The sequence below is a fragment of the Cervus elaphus genome, chromosome 13 (assembly GCF_910594005.1).
Source record: "Cervus elaphus chromosome 13, mCerEla1.1, whole genome shotgun sequence".
Taxonomy (NCBI): domain Eukaryota; kingdom Metazoa; phylum Chordata; class Mammalia; order Artiodactyla; family Cervidae; genus Cervus; species Cervus elaphus.
Window position 1 is genome coordinate 35,784,829 of NC_057827.1, and position 23,513 is coordinate 35,808,341.

At 39.4% G+C, this 23,513-nt stretch overlaps 2 protein-coding genes across 12 annotated transcripts in view; one reads left to right on the forward strand and one right to left on the reverse strand.

Moving 5' to 3' along the window:
• Window positions 1-14,502, reverse strand: part of PEAK1 (pseudopodium enriched atypical kinase 1) — a 308,265-nt gene extending 293,763 nt beyond the window's left edge. For 7 of the 10 annotated variants that reach the window (XM_043921880.1, XM_043921873.1, XM_043921874.1 and 4 more), the window contains exon 1: window positions 14,319-14,502. The gene's annotated coding sequence lies outside the window, so the exon portion shown is untranslated. Of the gene's footprint in view, window positions 1-13,696; window positions 13,999-14,318 lie in introns of those variants that run through there. The other 3 variants (XM_043921879.1, XM_043921878.1, XM_043921876.1) reach the window with 1 other exon arrangement.
• Window positions 14,503-14,987: 485 nt separating this feature from the next.
• Window positions 14,988-23,513, forward strand: part of HMG20A (high mobility group 20A) — a 67,387-nt gene continuing 58,861 nt past the window's right edge. For both annotated transcript variants that reach the window (XR_006344398.1, XM_043921631.1), the window contains exon 1: window positions 14,988-15,290. The gene's annotated coding sequence lies outside the window, so the exon portion shown is untranslated. The remainder of the gene's footprint in view (window positions 15,291-23,513) is intronic.

Below are 23,513 nucleotides of genomic sequence, written 5' to 3' on the forward strand. Positions count from 1 at the left end.
ACGCAAATAAAAAACCACAATCAGATATTATTTCACACCTGTTAAAATGGCTATCATTGAAAAGACAAGAAACAACAAATGTTGGACAGGATGTGGAGAAAAGGGAATCCTTGTACAAGGCTAGTGGGACTGTAAATTGGTGGACCCACTGTGGAAAACATTATGGAGATTTCTGGAAAAAAAAAAACTTAATAATACTACCGTGTGACTCAGCTATCCTCTGCTCCGACAGACATAAAAACACTAATTGAAAAGATACATATATACACAGGCACGTACTGCTGTACTGCTGTACACTTCATGCGGTACTAGTCACAGTAGCCAGTATACGGAAACAACTGTCCACTGATGAACAAAGAAGACACAGGATAAATATATATAAAATGGACTATTAACTCACCATGAAAAAAAATGGAATCCTGCCATTTGTGACAACATGGATAGACCACAAAGGTATTATACCAAGTGAAATAAGTTAGACAAAATAAGAAAAATACTATATGATTTCACTCATATGTGGAATCTAAGAAAACAAAAAAATGAACAAACAAAATAAAGCAAAACAAATTCAAAAATATAGAGAACAGAGGGGAAAGGGGTTAAGGGGTGGGTAAAGGAAGGGGGTGAAGGGAGTCAGCTGAATGGTAATGAAGGGAACTAGACTTGTGATGGTGATCACTCTGTGGTACACATAGATATCAAATTATAATGTTGTATATCTGAAACTGTTGTTCTTAAAAGCTAACTTTTTCTATCATAAAACTTAAAGATGTATAGTGTAATAGATAATACCAAACTTTACTTCAAATCTGAAGCCAAGAAAGAGAAAATTAGAGGGAAATCCATATAGTAGGATTGAGTTTCCTAGTCAGAGAGCTAGTTCATAAAAACCCAGACCATGCAGTCTTACAGGAGATAATAGGAGAGGATTAACATTCATGCAGCTTTTCTTTTTGTTTTGCCTTTTACAAAAGATTATAAAACACCCTTTTCTAGATGATGAGTTTTTTTTAATAGACTTTTGGAATGCAAAACTGACAACAGAACTACAAGTTGCATTTATAATAGAATTCAAATTTTATTTGCATGTTTAATAAACATATAGATGTGAAATAAAATCTAAGTCAATAATTAAAAGTTCAACTCTCTAAATTAGGAACTACCATATTTATAAATTATTTCTAGACTGCTGATAGTATAATTTACATATTCACTGATGCTATCATTCCACAGGCTATATATGTAAGGAAAGGGGTATATAAGAAACACTGTAAACTTTGTCTTATTCTGTACAGAAGAAAAAGATTGTCAAACTACAGGATCCTCTTCTCTCCTTATTATTAACTTCCTCATTGAATCTGGAAACCAACAACCTCTTTTAACTTCAGGTCAGGACCATAGCTGAATTAAGAAATGGCAGTCCATCTGAAGTATTTAATTGTGCGGTTTAACATTGAGAATGCAGCCAGTCCTCAAAGGCAAAGGCTGAAAAACAGTCAAGGGATATTGCCGCAAAAACAATTTTTCAAGTCAAAGAGAGAACTGACATCAGGAAAATACATTTTATTGCTTCTCCAATGCCTTAAATCTTTCACACAAACTCCCACAATTACTCCTACTTCATACCCAAATAAAATCTATAAAAATTGTTTCACACCTGGGAAGAAGGCAGTTTCTCAGCATTTGAAATATTCAACTCATTATTTCAAAATATTTAAGAGGTGCATCACAGCATCTTGTCTTGTAATAACAAAAGTAACTCAATCTCTTATGAAAATTATTGGCGGGGGTGGGGGGGAACCTAATTCTAAACTATGAAAAGTGCTCCTATCATATAAAGGATTTACAAGAAAATGGTTTTCCTGCTTCTCTACCATAGAGGCAGACACAGGGGATTAAGAGGAAAACTTTTCTCAACTATAAGAAAACAAATAGTCTACTGAGTATGGATAAACCAATAAATAATATACTCTAAAGCTAAAACCTTTCATTAATTTTCAAATGTTATATTTCTACCATTCTTTATTTTATTCAAACACAAGACATTTACTACACCCCACGCATTATTTTAAACATTGCTCAATTATTAGCTCATGAACTCTCTGAGGTAGGTACTATCAATATTCCAATTTCACAGATGAGAACACTCAGGCATAGAGAGTAATTTCCCCAAAATGATTCAGTCTCAGGCAATCTGGGTCCAGAATCCATGTTCTTAACCACAATGCAATGTTGACTCTTAAATAAAAGTAATATGCTCATGAAAGCCCAGTGTCTTATAGTAAAATAGTTAATAAAAATCTGCTAAGCAAATTAAGAGGGGAAAATAGAGATAGCAAAAAGTAGAAAACCTATCATTCATAGTTTCAATACATTACTATAAGTTTATTTTCCATCAGTCTTCTTTTCTTGTTCAGAGTTTTTTTTTGTTTGTTTTCCCTTTAGCTATCACTCAGCAAACATGATTTTCTAGAAAATGCAAAATTTTAAAATATGAGTCTCTCAACATTTTTAGAATAACAGTTAAAATTAATTGAACACTGTATATCAAACATGTGCTTGCTACATATTGTTATCTCACCTCACAATTCTATCAAGTAGTTATATGTATTATTCCCATTTTACAAATGAGGAAACTGAAGCACAGTTAAATCAACTTAAGATCCCATGGATAGTAATCAGTTGAGCCAAGATTCAAATTCAGGCAGCCTGATTCCTGAATAGAATTCTTGACTACTCGTGGAGGACAGGATTATGAATTACTTGAAAGATAAGGATCATGTTTTTAAGAGTAGCATTGTTTGTTTGAAAGTGAAAGTCTTAGTCAATCAGTCATGTCATGATTCTTTGTGACCCCATGGACTGTAGTCTGCCAGGCTCCTCTGTCCATGGAATTCTCCAGGCAAGAATATGGGAGTGAGTTGTCATTTCCTTCTCCAGGGGATTTTCCCAACCCAGGGATTGAACCTGAGTCTCCCACATTGCAGACAGATTCTTCATTATCTGAGCCATGCCCTCCTCCAGGGGATCTTCCCTACCCAGGGATGGAACCCTGGTCTCCTGCATTGCAGGCAGATTCTTTACTATCTGAGACACCAGGGAAGTCCATTGTTTGTTTGGCTTAGGCTAAAATGAGAATGTTAACATACAGTTATTTTACTTTGTCCTAAGTCTGAATTATACAAATAAAGTTTTTAATATCTTAAGGTTACTCCAGCAAGCTAAATAACTCTTCATGTCTTAATATAAGAGTCAAGTATTTTATGTAATTCCTTCACTCAACAACCATCTGAGTATCCATTTCATGCTAGGCACTGTGCTAATAAGACAGTCTTTACACTCAAGGCAGAGTCTCTCCTCATTCAGCATATGAATACAATAAAGCTTTCCACAATTAATGAATACAACATACTGTACATACAAATGGTTAACAGCTTTGCCAACCATTCAGTGGCAGAATTGAGAATGGAATCCTGTGATCTTTTTGCCCCTTATGCTTATAAAGTATACCCCTCATTTCTCTTACAGGTCCTAGAGAGTGACTGAAAAACTACTACTCAGTAAGCACATCTGCCTGTCTTATACCATATCACCTTTTAATGGCTGGCAATGACACCTATCTGTTTTTAGTGCAACGAAGCTAAAATTAAAATATTTTACTTAAACCTTGGTTTACTAAGTTACACATTTAAATTACTTTTAAAGTTCCATGATCACATTAGGATATGAATTTAATAAAATGACAGATGTGAGTGACTAAGAAATACCTGGAGTAACAGGTAAATTTGGCCTTAATGAGTACTGAATGAAGCAGGGCAAAGGCTAATAAGAGTTCTGCCAAAAGAATGCACTGGTCATAGCAAACACCCTCTTTCAACAACACCAGAGAAGACTCTGCACATGGATATCACCAGATGGTCAATATCAAAATCAGAATGATTATACTGTTTGCAGCAAAAGATAGAGAAGCCCTATACAGTCAGCAAAAACAAGACCTGGAGCTGACCGTGGTTCAGATCATAAACTCCTTATTGCCAAATTCAGACTTAAATTGAAGAAAGTAGGGAAAACCACTAGATGATTCGGATATGACCTAAATCAAATCCCTTGTGTTTATAGTGGAAGTGACAAATAGATTCAAGGGATTAGATCTGATAGATAGAGTGCCTGAAGAACTATAGACAGAGGTTTGTGACACTGTACAGGACGCAGTGATCAAGACCATCCCCAAGAAAAAGAAATGCAAAAAGGCAAAATGGTTGTCTGAGGAGGCCTTACAAATAACTGTGAAAAGAAGAAAAGCAAAAGGCAAAGGAGAAAAGGAAAGATATACCCATCTGAATGCAGAGTTCCAAAGAATAGCAAGGAGAGATAAGAAAGATCTCTTCCTCAGTGATCAATGCAAAGAAATAGAGGAAAACAACAGAATGGGAAAGACTAGAGATCTCAAGAAAACTAGAGATACCAAGGGAACATCTCATGCAAAGATGGGCACAATAAAGGACAGAAACTGTATGGACCTAACAGAAGCAGAAGATATTAAGATGTGGCAAGAATACACAGATCTATACAAAAAAGATCTTCACAACCCAGATAATCACGATGGTGTGATCACTCACCTAGAACCAGACATCCTGGAATGCGAAGTCAAGTGAGCCTTAGGAAGCATCACTACGAACAAAGCTAGTGGAGGTGATGGAATTCCAGTTGAGCTATTTCAAATCCTGAAAGATGATGCTGTGAAAGTGCTTCACTCAATATGCCAGCAAATTTGGAAAACTCAGCAGTGGCCACAGGACCGGAAAAGGTTAGTTTTCATTCCAATCCCAAAGAAAGGCAATGCAAAAGAATGTTCAAACTACTGCAAAATTGCACTCATCTCACATGTTAGCAAAGTAATGCTCAAAATTCTCCAAGTCAGGCTTCAACAGTATGTGAACTGTGAACTTCCAGATGTTCAAGCTGGATTTAGAATAGGCAGAGGAACCAGAAATCTGTTAGATCATTGAAAAAGCAAAAGAGTTCCAGTAAAACATCTACTTCTGCTTCAGTGACTCCGTGTAAGCCTTTGACTGTGTGAATCACAACAAACTGGGGAAAATTATTCAAGAGATGGGAATACCAGACCATCTGGCCTACCTCCTGAAAAACAGGTATTCAGGTAAAGAAGCAACTGGACATGTCCAGTGGACATGTCCAAGTGGTTTCAAATTGGGAAAGGAGTATGTGAAAGAAGTATATTGTCACCCTTCTTATTTAACTTATAGGCAGAGTACATCATGAGAAATGCTGGGCTGGATGAAGCACAAACTGGAATCAAGACTGCTGAGAGAAATATCAATAACCTCAGATATGCAGATGACACCACCCTTATGGAAGAAAGTGAAGAAGAACTAAAGAGCCTCTTGATGAAAGCTGAGTGCCAAACTATTGATGTTTTTGAACTGTGGTGTTGGAGAAGACTCATGAGAGTCCCTTGGCCAGCATGGAGATCCAAGCAGTCCATCCTAAAGGAAATCAGTCCTGAACATTCATTGGAAGGACTGATGCTGAAGGTGAAACTCCAATACTTTGGCCACCTGATGTGAAGAACTGACTCATTGGAAAGGACCCTGATGCAGGGAAAGATTAAAAGAGGGAGGAGAAGGGGACGACAGAGGATGAGGTGGTTGGATGGCATCACCGACTCAACAGACATGAGTTTGAGTAACCTCTGTGAGTTTGTGATGGACAGAGAGGCTTGGCGTGCTGCAGTCCAGGGGTTGCAAGGAGTCAGACATGACTGAGCAATTGAACTGAACTGAACTGAACTGAACTGAAGACTATCCATGAAAGAAGCAGTCAAAAGTGTCACATGTTCACAGAAGATGAAGGCCACTTCTGCTTGATTTTACACTGAAACAAATTTTTAAACAGTCTTAAGTCTAATCCCATTGATTCTGAAAAGGTGGTAGAGAGATAAAAGTTAAAAAGTCAAGTGTAACAGAAACTCTCCTAACCAGTTCACTGGCCTAATTGATAGCAATGACTAAAGGCACAGTTACTAACCTGAGGCCTTATAATGGCAGGGGACCAAGAGCAGAAGCAACTTAGGAAACCAAGATCAACATAGAGAACAGATTCTCCTTTTTGATAATTGCTAGTGTGTGCACGAAACCTTGACAAGTTTCCTATCTGATACATATTTATATCAGTGCTTATACGTAGCTGGCACAAGCTTGAGTTCATCTTTTCTGATGCCTATGTCTTCTAACAAGCTTTTTTAGCATGTATTTGAACCATTATCTGGTATTTGCCTTCCACTGCTACTTTCTTTTTCAGTCTGTAATTTGTCTCATCCTAGATTATAAATTTATGGCTCAATGCTAACTCCTGAAACAGCTCAGTGCCTTGCAAATAATAGGTACTGAAAAAGTGTTTATTAATAATAGATATGAAATCCATCCTACAGTCCCACCCCAATCCTTACCATTTTGCAGAACTGTTCCTCCTCATCTCTCTGACTGGGATGCCCTGTGGTCAGTCCTTGAATCTCTTTTCTAGCCTCACTCCTCAGGTGATCTCACCTGTACTGATAATTCCTAAATGTAAACAACCTAGATCATCACCCTCCTCTGAACTACAGCTTCATTTATTCAGTTGCTGACTTGACATCTCAATTAACATGGCTTTTAGACAACTCAAAAATGTAGCCAGTCTGGAACAGAACTCTTGAATTCTACCCAGAAACCTGCTCTGCTCATAGTCTTCCCGTCTCTGAAAATGACAACTCCACCCTTCCTGTTGCTTAAGCCAAAAACTTTAGAGTCATCCTTGATGTCTCTCTTTTCACATTCCACATCCATCAGCAAACCCTGTTGGATCAAAACATACCTAGTTAGAGTCAGAGTTATATTTTACATACAGAAATAGAGAAATACGTGTGGATACACAGATTAGTAAGCATACATATATTTCCCAGCTCTGTCCACAGACAGCATCTAGCACAAGTGGTATCCCATTAACAACAAGCACACCTAGCATCCAGATCTTGACCTCAAAATACCATTCTCCAATCAAAGGAATCAGAGTTTTGTGAAAAGAAATGAGTCTAGGGCTGAGGCAGGAAAAATACAAGATAAGCCTGAAACATCTAGTAGTGCCAGAGAATAAAGAAGTCTAACATGTACACATACAAAGGACATATCAAAAGAACACAGAGGTCAACGTAAAAGAGCTCCCAATGGGGAAAGTTGGAATAATTTGGGCAACAAAAGAAATAATGATACCAAATGAATTATAACCCTAAGAATAAAGTATCCATGAATTAGAACTGATATGATTAGATAGGTAGAAAGATAGAGAAGGAACAAACCTTCCTTACAGAAGAATTCCAATTAGTAAATGCAGTAACAATGAGGGAAAATAAACAGTACATTTAGAACATCATAGCAATAATTACTACAGGCAAGATTACTGGTGAATGCTAAAAGTAGCAGAAACAGGATACTGGCAAAGGCTCAATGTATCTCCCTCAAAATATTTACCAATTACTGTGGTGGTCTTAATATATGTCCATAAATTCTTTGATACATCTCCCTCCAGGAAGTAGAGTTTAATTCCCCTCCCCTTGAGTGTGCGCTGAATTTAATGACTTGTTTCTAATGACCAGTGTATGGAAGGGGAAAAATAATGACTTTCTAATGGAAAAATCTGGCAGAAACTACCTAAACTGATCGCCCAGTGATGCCATGTTGATAAGAAGGTGCAATAACAAGGGAACTCTACTCTGTGGTGTTCTTCCTCAAAACTCTATAACTAATCACGAGAAGATGTCAGAAAATCTAAATTGAGGGTCATCCTATAAAAATACTTGATCAGTACTCTTTAAAAGTATCAAGGTCATAAAAGGTAAGGAAAGACCAAGAAACCCATGCATTAGAAGAGACAAAGGAGACTCGACAACTAAAAACAATGTAGTATCCTGGTTTGGATAATGCAATGGAAAAAGGATATTAGTGGAAAAACTGGTGAAACACAAAGTCTGCAGCTTGGCAGAAGCATTGTACCAATATTAACTTCTTAGCTTGACAAATGTACTGTGGTTATGTAAGATGTTAATATTAGGAGGAAAAGGGTGAAGTGTATATGACAATGATTCTTAATAGAAGCAATTTTGCCCCACAGGGGGCATTTGGCAATGTCCAAAAACATTTTTGATTGTTACAACAGGGGTATGGTACTGCCACCTATGGACAGAGGCCAGGGATGCTGTCTAACATCCTATATAGCACAACCCCCACAACAAAGGTTTATTTAGTCCAAAATGTCAATAATGCTGAGACATTAAGGAACTCTATGCATTATCTATGTAACTCCTCTATAGATCTAAACTTATTTCAAAATAAAAAAGTTAAAAATATATCCAAATCCAATCATTTATCAATTTCCTAATGTAAGACACCATTAACTCTCAAATAGATTTTTAAAGAGAGCCTCCTAACTGATCTTGCTTTTTCACTTCTTTAGGCTGCTTTTAACACAGTAACTGGAGTAGAGTTTTTAAAGCATAAATCTGACCGTGTCATTTTGCTTAAAAACCTGTAATGGTTTCTATCTCAAAAAGTAAACACTCAAGCCCTTCCAATGTTCTACAGGCTCTATGTAACCTGGATCCAGTTATTTCTTGAACTAAACCACTTTCTACTCTTCTATTCTATTCACTGTTTACGCTTCTATTCACTCCAGTCCAGGCACATTGGCTTCCTAGTGTTCTGAGAATACACAAATTACACTTCTGCCTCAGGGCCAATGCAAAAAACTGTTTCTTCCACCTAATGTGTCCCTTTACCTCCTTCTTAGATTCTTTGCTTACTCCTCACCAAGTCCTTCCCAGACATCCTTTTTATCAGTGCACATACCTATTGGCATACCTGTCCTGCTTGCCTGCTCTATTTTTCTCTACCACACTTATCCATCACCTTCTAATACTGTATAACAACAAGTTACTTATTTTGTTTAATGTCTTTCTCTCTCTCCAGAATGTAAAATCCATCAGTGCATGGACTTTTGTCCATTTGGTTCATTACTATAACCTCTGCACCTAGAACAATGTTCAGCACACTTAATGCTAAACAAACATTGGATAAATGAATGATACATCTCTGAAGTCCTAAATTTAATATCCCAGTGTTGCTATACCACTTTGCATCTTTACTGCATTTTCTCTCTTACTCCTCACTAGAGAGGACTATAGTTTGGAGAACAAAGAACAGGCTTTGGATCTTGGTTCTATCACTTGAGAGTGTGTCTCTAGACATGGGATTTTACCTTTCTAAATCCTCAGTTTCTTCATTCAAGAGGAATGACAAAGGGATGGATGTTAAAGTTAATAATGCTTCTGTTAGAATTAGAAACAAGGCATTAAAGTATATAACACATAGTAGGAGGTATGCCATAAACAAAAGCTAATATTTTTGCTCCCTCCTCACTAGCTCTTTGGCTTCATTCACACTGACCTCTAGCTCCCAGTGTCTCCCAGTTGAATCACCTCTTCTATGATTTCTGCTCATGATCCAACCTGGACTCCACAGTTCACTCCAGTCACAGCCTTTTAACATCATTAATTTGCTCAGCCAACTGCCCTTCAGGTATCTCTACCAAGCAGGCATCTGCACAAAGCTGTGCATAACTGCATGGGCTCTCAAACTGAATCAACAGGGTTTGTACCCTAGTTGTTATCTTACAATCACGGAGAATAACAGTACCTACCTTTAGAGCTCTTGTGAGTTTCTTCGGTTATACCCAGAGTGATCAGTGCTGGAGAAAAATCAAACCATGCAAACTGGAATCCCTACAAATCTGAGGTCTAGAACCTCAAATGTGCTGCCTAACAATTCTTTTTCATTATCCTAGTCATGTGTCTATTTCTCTCCCATTCCCTTGGAAGCTATTATATATTGATATGCTCTTTTTTTAAGAACCCCTATTTTATCATGCTCCCCCTCATTCTAAGCAGGTACTCAAAAATGTTAGAAGACACATCAACTCATTCTCCCTCCTGTCCCCATCATTTAGAAACTTATTTACACTGCCTCCAATTTCATCTCTTTTCTTCATGCTCAATGAAAAAGGAAAATCAAGGCCAACTTCTCTACCTATGCTTTGGATCACATCCCTTACTATTGCTTCCCGATTTCTGGCACCATCAATCACCTCTGCCCCTCATCTCTCTCCTCCCCCCACCCCCGCTTCAATTTCTCCTCTCCATTGGTTCATTACAAGCCCAAATAAATACACCCCAAATCCTCCTATTTTAAAAAGGGGGGAGAGACAGTAAACTTTTCTAAAATCCCCTGTATCTCCACCTATACTATTTGTCCAGTCCTTTGTTGAAAACACTGTATCTCTTACAATTAGCTACATTTCTAGTTGTCATTGGCTCTTCAACCCCCTCACCCAGAAAGCATTACAATGTAGCTACCTGCTCCAACTGAAGTAACAAATAACTTAATCATCAGGTCTCAGGGGCTTTTTTTTCCCATTTTTATCTTACTTGGCCTTTGCATGGCAAGATACAGTATTCTCCACTCCTAGTCCTTGAAATACTCTTCTCCCTCAGCTTCCATGACAAATCTCTCATAGTTTCCTTTTTCAACTTTGGTCTATCTGGCACAGATGGTTGGCTTCTCTTAGTTGTCTGCCCCATTCAGTAGCTCACAACAGAAACGTGGGAATCATGTTAAATGGTCAATCTTGCTCAACTCTATAATCTGATTATTTACTCTATCCTGTTGATAATACTTCCTAAACCTCTTACACATCCACCCCTCTTCTCTCTCTCTCTCTCATCATTTCTCACCAGGAATGGGTTCCTAACTGGTTCTGCTTCTAGTTTTGCCCTTCTCTAATCCAGCATTCACCTCACTGCCCAGAACACAAATGTGATTCTTCATAGCATGATTCCCTGACTTCCCCCACCCCACTAAATCCTCACAGCCTTCAGAATAAAGTTAAAGCCCCTTAGCTTGGTTCATAAGGCATTCGGCGATTTGACTTCTTAACACTTTTTTCATCCCCTATTCTAAACCCTGTTGTCCACATGTGCCTATTGAATACTTTAACAAGGCTAGACCCAACTGAGATATGGTCTAAGTGTAAAATACATACCAGATTCTGAAAACTTAGTTTGAAAAAGAGAATGTCAAATATCTCAATAATACTTTTTATATTGATTACAGATTGAAATATTTTAGATATATCAAATTAAATAAAATATAGTATTAAGATTAATTTCACCTTTTACTTTTTAACCGGGTTAATAGAAAATTTTAAAATACATATATGAATTACATTTGTGACTTACATTATTATATTTTTACAGAACAGCACTGGTCTAGAATGTCCTTTCTCTTTTTCTGAAGCTAGTTAACCCCTGTCTATTTCTGAAGATTAGCTGAGGTAACTCACTAAGATGCATTTCAGGATACTCCCCTCCTAAGACTCCCAAGTACCCGTCCTCCTCTGTGCTTCTATCCACAGGAATTCACTTACACCTGTTATATATCACTCCACATTATAATTATTGGTTATCAGCTATCTTCTTCTGCTAAACTATATGCTCCTTGCAAAAAGGCATATCATTCTACATATACTCAGGGATTTCCACCATGCCTACCACTTAAAAGGCACTCAAAATATTTGCTGAACAAATGTGAACTATCTATTCCTGGTCTGAAAGTTACTAGAATTTCTCCAAGAAAAACAAATCAGCAAAGAAGGAATCTAGATTTTTTCCAAGAGCTCCAGTAATGAAAGGATCAGAATGATGCTAGGAAGCAGGAATTACAGTAAAGAGAACAGTAGTAAGAAAATAAGGCTCATCATATACACCTCTTACAGTGAAAACAGGAATTTGCAGCAGTGATATGGAGCCTTGAACTCAACTTGGCATGCCAGGGGCCACAGTTTGGTTCCTAAATTACTCAAATAACCCATCCAACAAAAGAGTATGATTTGGCAGGTTTCAACACAAACAGCTAGAGCCCAGCACCTGTTCCACTTAAACAGAACATCATTACAGTTAAAAACAACAACAAATCTCTCTCATGAAGCAAATGCTAATCTCATGATGCTTCACCATGGAGCAATTTAGAAGAGTTATTATATGAAATGTGCCAAAGCATGAATTTATGGCTGATGCTTATTTGGCAAATATGGTTGGCACTGCTAGATGTTGAAAAACATGTATGCAAATAAGTAAATAAAAGTTTTTAAGCTCTCAGACTTAAATATTTACATTATCATAAATGTACAAAGATAAATGTTTATATGAGAACACATCCAGGGAACATATTTTTAAACGTGATTGTCAGGAACGGTTATGAAGTGGCATTATTTCTTTATGAGCCTCATGGTAGACTCTTAAAAGTAAATTTTGACTGAATGTTAATGGGGTACAAAAATTATGGAGGAGGTTTCTCTGTACTATCACTGGGTAAAGTGAATAGTCACAGTATCATAATAGTTCAAAGCAATCTTATCTTTTCCTTTCACCAAAATACTTTTCTTCCCATCCTGGAGCACAGCCAAACATAAATGTCAAACCCTAAATGGAGGGTCAGAGGTGAAGAAGAGGACCACACATCAAAAAGTCTTAAAGAAAATACTTTGACATTTTTCCCACATTAATATAGTCATGTTAGAGTCTCCAAAAATAAAGACATGATAAAATATTTCCCCCTCTTCCCCTCTGACAGTTATGGAAAGATGTTTGTTTTTTCACATAGTTTGTGAGTTGGTCATAGCCAAAACACATAGTAATTGTATGAATTCTGCTTCCATTGTTAACTGTTCATCTCTGGGCAGAGGCTACAACTCCCATCTCTGAAGCCAAGAAAATGTACCATACATGCCATTATAGTTTACTAAACGAGTCACCAAAGAGAAGCAGGCACTTCAGAAAGTAATTAAGGTAGTCAGTGAACTGAGCTATCTAGAAGTGCTCTGAGATTACAGGAGAAGCCATCATGAAGCAAGTATTCAAGATTGCTCATAGAAAGTTTTACCCCTGTGGGTAATTCACGGTTTTCACTTCTACACTGCAGAGAGCAATATAGGTTCTCCGACTATACACATTTCCACATCATTCCATTTATCAAGAAAAAAAAGAAAAGACGTTGTGGCTGAACAAAAGTCAAGAGCTAGGCCCCAACACAGAATCCTCAAGGCAATCCCAATTCAGATGAAGAGCTGATGACATACAGCTGACCTAAAATCAGACTTTCATATATAATCTTACCATATTTAACAGACACAGAAGAAAAATGTATTGAGTTTTCTATAACAAGGTCAATAGAAATGAAATCATAGTTTTCCTTTAGCTCCTCTCTATCCCCTCAACACCAGCCTTCCAGTAACTCCATTCCATAGCTCTCCGATTCCTAAACCGAGATCTTAAAAACACAACGGACTGCAAAAAAGTAACATTTAATGGTGGGAGGGCTCCTCTTTCCTGTTGCTCTCAGCAGTCTTTCATGTAATCAAAGGACCAAAAAAAAAAAAAAAGAGAGAGAGAGAGAAATCAAGCTCTCAGACGGATGGTGCAGGCGACTGGGAGAGGGTAGAAAAGGGGCTCAGACGGCAAGTCCTCATCGCGGGAGGAAAGAAAAGTTGCAAGAATGAGCGAATCAAAGGGCAAAGGAGATACAAGATTGACCTCACGAACCACTCAAAACCCCCAAATAACCAAGCAAACCCGCACGTTATAGGGGTTCACAAGCCGCAGAGCGAAGTGAGCAGGCGAAGAGCCACCGGGTTTCGCCCTAGAGCTGTTGGCCAGGCTGCGCCGGATCCTCGGGTTTGGAGGTGGATGGGGATGTCCGTGCAGACTTCGCAGGAACGAGAGGCGTCCTTCCTGCCCTAGCCTCACCGCGTCCACCTCCTCCAGGCTTCACTTTCGCCAGCAGCCTTCCAGCTGCGCCCGGGGGCGTCCCCGCCGCCAGGTCCCAACTTTCCCTCCTCTGGGGGGCGCCGAGCCACCGGGGCCTCCGCTACCGCAGCCACCGAGGGAGGGGGCGGGAGCGGGGGCGGCAGGGGGCGCGAGGCGCCGGCGGGCCCCGAGGACGGCGGGGCGCTGGGGTGGCCGTGGCCGGAGAGCCCGCGCCCGGGCAGAGGCACAAGCCGCCTAATCCCCCGCGGCGGCGCCACCCAGACCCTGCGCCGCCCCGCCCGGATTCCCCCAGGTCATTCCCCTTACCCGTCGGCGACCCTAGTCCCACAAGCCGGCGCGAGAGGACAGAAGGGATCGAAGGGGACGCGGACAACCCTGCCCCCGTTACCTGAGGGGCTCACACGCCGCCGCGGTGACCACCTTCGCCGACCGTCCCGTACCCTTCCTGGTGACCGCCGGCGCCGCCGCCGAGCAACTGACACTGACTAACAACAACTAACTAACTACTCGCCGCCGCCGAGTCCACCGCGCGCTCCCGGCCGCCCGCCGCCCGCCCGGCCCACCAGCCAGCCCGCCTCCTCCTAGCCTCGCGCGCCGCCTCTCCGCGCGCGCACTCGCCACCGCGCTCCTTGAGCGAACACGCGCGCGCGCACACGGGCCCTCTCCCAGTCCCTCAGCCCCGCGGGAGGAGTCACCGTGAAGCCCCACCTCTCGCGTTCCTACCTACCGGGAAAGAGAACCAGAGCGCGCCTGATTGGCTGAGGGGGCGTGGCCAAAGGAAGAGGGAGGGACACCCAGGACCTTCGGCTGGCGTGAAGGGAAATTTCAGTTCAGTTACGTTTAGGCGGAAAGGGGGAACGAAGTATTGGCTCATTTGGTGCCTCAGCCCCCTAGGTCAGCCTACCGTCGAATACAGAATATGTGTCTTCAAGGACTCCAGCATATAGTAATCACCAATTTAAGCCCAATATTTCTGCAGGCCTTAATTTTAAAAACTACATCTCCCAGAAACCTCCGCGAAAATAAGTCTCACCTTACGTAATCACGTAGTCCTTCGCCGCCTTTGAACAAAATAATCCCTTCATTTTTCTGAAGGTATGGGGAATAATATTTCATTTTTCTCCTCACTGGAAAATTTTTAAGTGCAGCGATTAAAGAAGTTACCTATGGAAGGAAGTTAAGCAATTAGGTAAAGGGAAACAAAAGACATCAATAGAAAGTACTGCGGAGGAATTTTTGTCAAGCTGTGAGACGACGGCGTGAGAAGAGTGAAGGCGGTTGAGAGGGGCTCAGGGAATTGTCCTGTGTGCCAGGGACTTTCTTTAGGCCTCGGGCCCTTGTCTGCCCCTATCGTCAGCAGGTCAGTAAGCAAGGCGAGTTTGGGGATGGCCACAGTGGAGGTACTTTTCACCCCTTGAAGATCATCCCTCTTTTGCTGTTACAGGTTTGCCTCAGTTTGAGGCCGACTGAATGGGGGCGCCTCACTTCCGGTTGGGGGAGGGGAGGAAGGCCATCCTGGGGGAGGGGGGAACACAACTCACTTCCTGTGGGGGTAGGGTGATAGGTTGGGGTGTCCAACCCATTTCCCGTGCCGGCGAGGGCTTGAAAAGGTGATGCTTGGTGCCATATGCATAGACGGTATCTTAAAGCTTTGGGATTGTGTCATATGTGAAAAAAATTAGGTTATTCCACGAAGTTGTGCTGATCACCAGCCTCCAGTCAGAATTTATGTGAGTTTTGATTCCATGAGTAAGGTGAAAGTTTTCTCCCCAATAAAATTTTCTTAATGTATTCTTCAAAGAATTCGAAACCTCTTGTTAAAATTTTCCACCCATCTGTGCAAGATGACATACTTTCTGGTGTGACTCATGAATTGCCCACCCTGCTCCCCGACTCAAGTCCAACCTTGACTTAGAGTGGTATAGTGGTATTCTTTGCCTTGACGTGCCACAGGAACTCTATAGCTGTTCTTAAAAGAGGTTGTTTATTACAGGACTCGATATTTTACGTAAACTATGAAGCATTTTCACCTTACGAGAATGAAAATATACCCAATTAACAGGTGTTACCTTAACTGATGTGATTGGTGTCTTAAATCCTTAGACCTGTTGATTTTTGGGTACAGGTTCGGCCCTGTGCCTGAAAACAACTTCCTCAGCTTTAAAAATCGATTTATTTAAATTACAAAGGGGGGAAATGTACTACAGTGTGACTTTCACAGATGTTACATGTAAGTTACATATAAGAATTTTTAAAGCTGAGGAAGTTCTTTTCAGGCAGAGGACAGAACCTGTTAGAGACGTGGGTCCCATCCCTGAGTCAGGAAGATCCCCTGGAGTAGGAAATGGCAACCCACTCCAGTATTCTTGCCCAGGAAATCCCATGGACAGATAAGTCTGGGCAGGTCAGAGTTCATGGGGTCGCAGACAGCCCAACACACCTGAGCGATTGAGCATGCACATGCATGCACATGCACCCAGCACCGATTTTAAAATGGTGTCTACACTTTGTGGTTTTAAGGCATGGTGCAGGGATCCTGAAATTCATCTCAGATTTTAAGTAGGGGGGGAAATTTGGCTCATAAAGGACAAAAAATATGTACCAGAACGTTCTATTTTCCTGGATTCTCAATGTTTTGTAAGAAACTACTTTTAAAGTAACAAACACTTAACAGTTTGACTTCTTGGCTTGTTTTCAAGTACCACAATACTTAGTAGGTGGTGAGGGTACTGAAAGGATCAATCTATTTGGTGATTATGAAATCTCAACAGCTTTAGTAATTTTAGAATATCTATCAAGTGAACTGTATGTCTTTCAAGAATATTGAAAAGAATAAGGCTTTTGTATTTTTTTCCATTAGGGTTCTCACCTAACCTACCCTCAGAATTTGCGATTGTTTTAATCCTATTTCTTTTCAAAAGCTAGTTTGTTTAGAGTTTATTAGAAAATTTGATTTACACTAAAATGTTTAAACAACTGTAAAACTTAAATGTCACAATAAGGAAAAAGATATGCTTTGACCTTTTATAGACATAAAGACAAAAAAGCTAAGACCCCAAAATCAGTGAGTTATCTTTTCAAGGACTACAGAGTTTCTGCAAAAGCTGAGGAGACAGGACACATTTATGTCTGTGTTACTATTAATAAAAGGTTAGGAACATGTAGACTGCCTCAAGCAAGTATTAATTAATTGATTAGAAAAACGTGTTCATTATCTTGTTAGTGTACGATAGAAGAAAATATTATATGAGCCTCCTGACAAATTAAACTATTAAACTACAGCATTAAGAACTATTGAAGTGAGTAAAGCTTGTGGAATTAGATGAAATAGAGAAAAGGTAAGTTAAAATATTGATTGAAATACAGTAGTAGTGCCTTTAGGAAACTATCTTTGGAAAGCAAATGACTTTTTAAAATTGGTCTTTATACCATTCCATGGAAGAAATGCAGTATAGTAGAAATAAGAAAAATTGTTGCAACTGAGAGACTTGAGCAACTTGAAGAATTGTCCGTTCAGAAGAAAGCAATTTATAAAGCACATACCTGAAAGAAGATGTTTTGTGATAAGTGGCAGTTATTCACTGGTTCCATCAAAGAAGAAATATTAGAAAACCTTGTGAAAAATAGAGGGAAGTTCATGGAACCTGCTTTTATTCTAAGTGTTTTTGTAGAGCAGCTTGCTGTCTTCCAAAGACTTTTTTTTTCTTCTTACAGCTCTTTGTTGCAGTTTTCTTTTCATGTTCTAATAGAAACATATTATCAAAATTAGAAGAATAAAGACTTTTGTTAAGTGTACTCTGTTGCTTCTTTAAGTAAATGAATTTCATTCCATTACTTGCCATCAAGAAAAAAGAGATTGTCCCTTTTTTCATAATATTTAGATTAGATAACCATTTTCTTTTTCAAAGAGCAGTCATTAGATATACTGCTTATAGCAGTTTGAAATAAAACAGTAGGTCAAAATTCTGGATCCTCTCTCACTGAAGTTTGATTATCCAGGAAGTGCTAGATGCTATCTCTAATGCAAAAAGATCTTTTCATTCTTTTGTCTATGTTTCTTTGTAAAATCATGCTCTTTGTTTTACAACTATTGCTTTTTTGTATATTTGTTGTTTTGATAGTTGCTTATTTTTGCCATTGAGTTGAAAGGGAATATGCTAACAACATGAATGGTTCTTAGACCTGCTGTACTGCTGTCATCTCAGGGCCATCAAGAGTATTCAAATGAGAATACCCCTTACATGACCTTTCATTATTTCAAGAAAAGTTTATTGAGTGCTTACTATGTAATAGTCTCTGTTTTAGGAAGTTGAAATACATCAGTGAATACAGACAAATATCCATATTCTCTTGGAGTATCAATTCAGTTCAGTCACTCAGTCATGTCCGACTCTTTGCCACCCCATGAACCACAGCACGCCAGGCCTCCCTGTCCATCACCAACTCCCGGAGTCCACCCAAACCCATGTCCATTGAGTCGGTGATGCCATCCAACCATCTCATCCTCTGTCGTCCCCTTCTCCTCCTGTCCTCAATCTTTCCCAGCATCAGGGTCTTTTCCAGTGAGTCAGCTCTTCGCATCAGGTGGCCAAAGTATTGGAGTTTCAGCATCAGTCCTTCCAATGAACATTCAGGACTGATCTCCTTTAGGATGGACTGGTTGGATCTCCTTGCAGTCCAAGGGACAAGAGTCTTCTCCAACACCACAGTTCAAAAGCATCAATTCTTCGGCGCTCAGCTTTCTTTATAGTCCAACTCTCACACCCGTACGTGACCACTGGAAAAACCATAGTCTTGACTAGACAGACCTTTGTTGACAAAATAATGTCTCTGCTTTTTAATATGCTGTCTAGGTTGGTCATAACTTTCCTTCCAAGGAGTAAGTGTCTTTTAATTTCATGGCTGCAGTCACCATCCGCAGTGATTTTGGAGCCCAGAAAAATAAAGCCAGCCACTGTTTCCACTGTTTCCCCATCTATTTGCAATGAAGTGATGGGACCAGATGCCATGATCTTAGTTTTCTGAATGTTGAGCTTTAAAAGCCAACTTTTTCATGCTCCTCTTTCACTTTCATCAAGAGGCTCTTTAGTTCATCTTCACTTTCTTCCATAAGGGTGGTGTCATCTGCATAACTGAGGTTATTGATATTTCTCCCAGCAATCTTGATTCCAGCTTGTGCTTCCTCCAGCCCAGCGTTTCTCATGATGTACTTTACATATAAGTTAAATAAGCAGGGTAACAGTATTACAGCCTTGACGTATTCCTTTTCCTATTTGGAACCAGTCTGTTGTTCCATGTCCAGTTCTAACTGTTGCTTCCTGGCCTGCATACAGGTTTCTCAAGAGGCAGGTATACTCCAAATCAAAACTGGAATTTTGCTCCCTTGATATTCCTAAATAAGTTCTGTAGTTGGTCATTTTTCAAACTGAATCAAGAAACAGCCCTAAACTTGATCTCTTTTGGTCTTGATCTCTAAGCATTCTAAACCCAGTTTTTAATATTTCAGTTGAATTTTTCCCCAGACCATTAAAGTCCCTGTGTTAAATATTCAACCCTTTTCATCCATGCATGCATCACAACCCTACCATTCTAACCTCCTTTGGTGGTACAAACAAAAGTGAACCGTGGGGAAAATAGGGGATCAGACAGGCCTGGGTTCAAAAGTGATGTTTGCATTTTACTAGCTGAGCTTCTTAATAGCTTGGTAACCTTGAACAATTTATTTAAGCTCTCTGAGCCTCACTTGCCATAAACCTAAATGGGGTTATTTGATGGATCAAGTATATTTTATGTAAATCACCTGGCAGAATGCCTGTTGTTAGGAGCTTAAAAAAAAAAGTGAAAGTGCTTGTCGCTTAGTCATGTCTAACTCTTTGTCACCCCATGGAATGTAGCCCACCAGGCTTCTCTGTTTGTGGAATTCTCCAGGCAAGAATACTGGAGTGGGAAGCCATTCCCTTCTCCAGAGAATCTTCCTGACCCAGAGATTGAACCCAGGTCTCCTGCACTGCAGCGTCTTTATGTCTGAGCCACCAGACGTGGGAAGCCTGTTAGGAGCTTAATGAATGCTATTATTTTACCCCCCAGTTTGCTTCATTATTCTAGCTATTGGGATATGCCTACATGACTGTTGTAAGCTTTACATATTCCCAGAAGTATGGGGATGCGGTGCTAGGATTATTCAAATTCAGCCTTTCCCAATCTAAGTAATCTAAGCATGCCCACTTAGCTGTCAAGATTTTACTTTTTGTTCCTTACAGAAGAAATCACTAATTTCCATGATTTTAGATAATAAGCAGAATAGAAGAGTTTCTAGAAAAGGTTAAAGAATCACTAAAGTAATTTGAACTGTTAAAGGAAGACTTTTTGAATCAGTCTTCTAAACCTATTTAAATATTAAGCCTAACATTCAGGAGTCTTCTCTTGTTACCCATCTACACATTCCCAACTAAATTGGTCTCTGGGCGGCGGGGCGGGGGGAAATGTATCTTGTACCCAACCTTTTCTATCTTGGTTCATGCTATTCATCCTCTGTGTGAAACACTTTGTCTTTTCCTAGGAAAATCCTTATCTATCTATCAGAATGCCACCTTCTTTGGCCCTTTCTCAAGTACCACCTTCAGCTTCAAAAATTATTTTCTGATGTCTGTCCTCTAGTACTTCCATTTTCCCAACCATATGTGCTGTGTCTGTTGACCCTCCAGAGCATTTTGTACTTTGCTTGTGGCATTTAAAATCCAGTACTACTGATATTGTTGTGTATTTCTGTTGTTGTTATTGTCATATGTAGAGTTCATGAATGGTCATAAAAGTTTGCAGACTACACGATATTACTGTCTGTGTCTGCTGTCCTACCTAGCCATTCACATCATCATAAGTATTCAGTAAATATTTGTGGAGTTGAATTGGCAATTGGGGTAGATGAAACTGATCAATAACTTTTGTCCACTACTTATACCCAGTGTTTTATATATATATATAAATAATCATATAGCATATGATGAGACCTATGGGAACTCAATTTAATTGGGAAGAACCCATCCTCAATTTAATTGGAAATTACTAAGTTTTCATTAATATGTACAGATTCTGAAGACTGAAGGTATTTCAGTGAAGGTGGGGTGGGGAGTCACTGTAGAGTCACTTGCATTTTGAGAGATATCCCAGGCTGTCTGAACTCAGAGACAGAATAGATTGAGATACAAGGAGATACTTACTGTGTAATTCCACAACTAGTTATATACCCAAGAGAACTAGAAATGGGTTCACATCTTTTCCCCAGATGTTCCTAGCAGCATTTATTTGTAAGAGCCAAAATATAGAAACAAAACCCAATGTTTATCAGTTGATGAATAAATAAACAAAATGCAGGATAGTCATACAATGGAATATTATTCATCAATGAAAAGGAATGGAGCATTGGTACATGCTATAAAATGGATGAATCTTGAAAATATTACACTAAAGGGAAAGAAGCTAGACACAAAAAGCCACATGTGATTCCATTTATATGCAATGTCTAGAACAGGCAAAACCATAGAGACAGAAAGTTAATATATTAGTGTGCCAGGAACTGGGGGCTGAGGATGGAGAATGACTGCTAATGTGTATGGAGTTTCTTTGAGGGAATGATGAAAATGTTCTGTGATGGTTGCTCAACATAACTATGATACTAAAAGCTTGTGTACAAATATATTGGGCCAGCCTGAAAGTTGGTTCAGATTTTCCAGTAAGATGATACAGAAAAACCAGAATGAGCTTTTTTGGCAAACCCAATACTAAACCACTGAATTGTATACTGAAGGGGTGAATTTTATGGGATATGAATTATACCTTTAAAGAGAGGGATATACCTAAACTTGAAGATTCTGAATTTTTGGATGGGGCGAGAACAAGGAAGTAGTGAAAGTTGCTCAGTTGTGTCCAACTCATTGCAACCCCTCTGTCCGTGGAATTCTCCAGGCAAGACTACTGGAGTGGGTAGCCATTCCCTTCTCCAGGGGGTCTTCCCAACCCGGGGATTGAACCTGGTTCTCCTGCATTGCAGTCAGATTCTTTACTTTCTGAGCCACTAGGGTTGTAAGGATGTGATAATTCTCACATTCTAGAGGGAAAAGTAAGTGTCTAGGTGCAGGTCAGGTGAGGATGGATAGGTTTCTGGCTATCATGTTTCTTATGAAGCAGGCAGTGAGGTGAATGGTTAGACTAGAAGGGTATTGACAAGGGAGAACAGCATTTTAGGAACTTGAAGGAAGCTTCAGAATTTTTCTTGATAGGGTCAAGGATGTGGTATGTGGTCATCCTGGTTTCAGTGTGAAGGTCAGCTTAGTTCAGAGGGTGAAAGTATCATAGGGAGTCTGATAGCAATCAACAATGAAGTTACTGGAGAATGGAGAACAGAGACTAGACAGAAATATTAGATTTGATTCTAAAACTATCCCCATATGATGAAAAGTAGTTAAATCATAGTGGAAAGGAACCAAGGGCAATGATTTGGAGAAGTTAGTATATATGAAGGTATTCATTTGAAGAAATGCTGGAGTACCTTTTATGTGCCAGGCCCTATTAAATAAAACCATAGTTGTTTTCTTTATTGGAATTATTTTTTTAGAATAAGATGAGTGAAATTGTTCATTTTAAGAGTATGGGTATTTTATAGTTCTTGATACAATAGGCTGTATTATTTCTCTAAAAGGTTATACTAATTTTTGATATCACCAGTAATATACAAGTGTGTTGTCTTAACCACAATTTCACCAGCAAAAATTCTTGGCTAATTGGATAGGCATAAAATTATTCTTCTTTGATTATTGCTTCCATTATGGTGTTTCTGTATTATGGAATTGGCATCTGTGCGAGCATGAAGGAATTCAAAGCCTTTATATTTGCTCCCTCATCTGGAATAGCTTCCTTAAAGAATATGGATTTTTAAGGACCCTAGGAATCAAACCAGCCCCTAATTTGAATCAGCCCAAAACTACTGTTACTCAGTGGTGTTCTGCTTATTTCTTAAATGGTATTCACATTTAGCCTATATTTAGTCATAATTCCAATTCCCATTCAACTAACTTAATTCTCATAATTTGGTGTTTTAGGTATTAACTAACTTCATGTTGCATATGAGAAGATAGCGGCTAGTTCACTTGCCCAGGGTCACTTGACCTGTAAGTGAAAGAGACAGGATTTGAATGCAGCCAGTTATTATTCTCAAACTCTGTGATCTCTTAGAGTCACTACTAAAACTTACTGGGGGCTAATAGAAACTGGAAGTGAAATTTGAAACAGAACTTGGCCAATCAGGCACTTACATATGTATGTAATGAAGCAGTTAGCAGAAAAGGTTTTTTTTCTTTTTTACTTTTTTATTGGCCCTCAAAGAGGCCCAGAGTACCTTTTTAAATAATAACTTCGAAACTGATAACCAGGTTAGTGAGATACTCAAAAGCATAGTACATGATAGCAAAGAAAGGGAGATTTTTTTCATTTTTATTCAGTATAGTTTGCTCACTAGACAGATTTAGGATCAGGAATATAAAATGAGATGCCATGTTCAAATGCTCAGCTTTAATCAGGTAAAATAACC